Below are 511 nucleotides of genomic sequence, written 5' to 3'. Positions count from 1 at the left end.
GGGCGGGGGGGGGAGGGGAGGGGCCGGGCCGGGCGGGGCAGGCCGGGGCTCCCGTGCGCGCGGGCCTGGGCGCTGCGCGCGTGCGTCACCGGAGGGGAGGGGGCGGCTGCGCGTGCGCCGGGCGGCACGGCCCCGCCAATCCCCGGCGGTGACGTAGTGGGGGGGGGGGAGAGCGGCCGTTGGCGACCGTTGGGGCCTGCCCCGCTGCCCTCAGAGCCCCCCGGGCTGTGGGGCTGCAGCCCCGTTGCCCCCCGCAGCGCTGCCCTGAGGCGGGGTGTGAGGGGGGAATGTTTGGGGTAACGGCGCCCCTCGGCCCGCTGGGCTTATACGGGGGGGCAGGGGCGCTGCTCAACCTCTGCGGCACCCAGAAGGGTTGCGGTTAGGGACACTGCTCGTGTTATAATTCCTTTTTTTTTTTTAACGTTTTGAACCTCTACTTAGGGACACTTCTCGTGTTCTTACCGTTTCTCTTCCTTTCCTCTCCCTTTTCAACCTCTTTCCTCGCTAATAG

The sequence above is a fragment of the Aythya ferina genome, assembly GCF_964211825.1.
Source record: "Aythya ferina genome assembly, chromosome: 4".
Classification (NCBI taxonomy): Eukaryota; Metazoa; Chordata; class Aves; order Anseriformes; family Anatidae; genus Aythya; species Aythya ferina.
Note: the sequence above shows the minus strand (reverse complement) of the source record.